This window comes from Tupaia chinensis, unplaced genomic scaffold (genome assembly GCF_000334495.1).
Source record: "Tupaia chinensis unplaced genomic scaffold, TupChi_1.0 Scaffold147038_1, whole genome shotgun sequence".
NCBI lineage: Eukaryota > Metazoa > Chordata > Mammalia > Scandentia > Tupaiidae > Tupaia > Tupaia belangeri.
The window spans coordinates 1144918-1145302 of NW_006206889.1; positions in this window are offsets into that span (position 1 = coordinate 1144918).

The following is a 385-nucleotide window of genomic DNA, read 5'->3' on the forward strand; positions in this document are numbered from 1 at the left end:
TGCTGTGGTTATGCTCTTGGCCTTTTCCTGAGGCCAGTGTAGTGTTTTACTTGCCACAACAGAAAACCGAATGTAAATAAAATATTTATAAACTCAATTTCCAAAGCATGTTAGTAGGCTTTTCACTAGGCATCTTAAAGCATTTTAAGAACAATACTCATACTGCTCAGCTCTTTGCTGAAAGCAAGTTCTCTATGCCGACATTTCCAGTATGAAGAAGTACAGATACTAATCTTCACTCTTTGCATTACCAAGGAGTTCCTCTTCCTCCATCTTCTTCTGAAGGACAAGCAAAAGCTTGAGGTGTGCCTTTCAGAAGATACACTGCAGCATGCAGACCCCCTATGTTCACCCAGACTGTATGCACCTTTCCCCATACATGTCC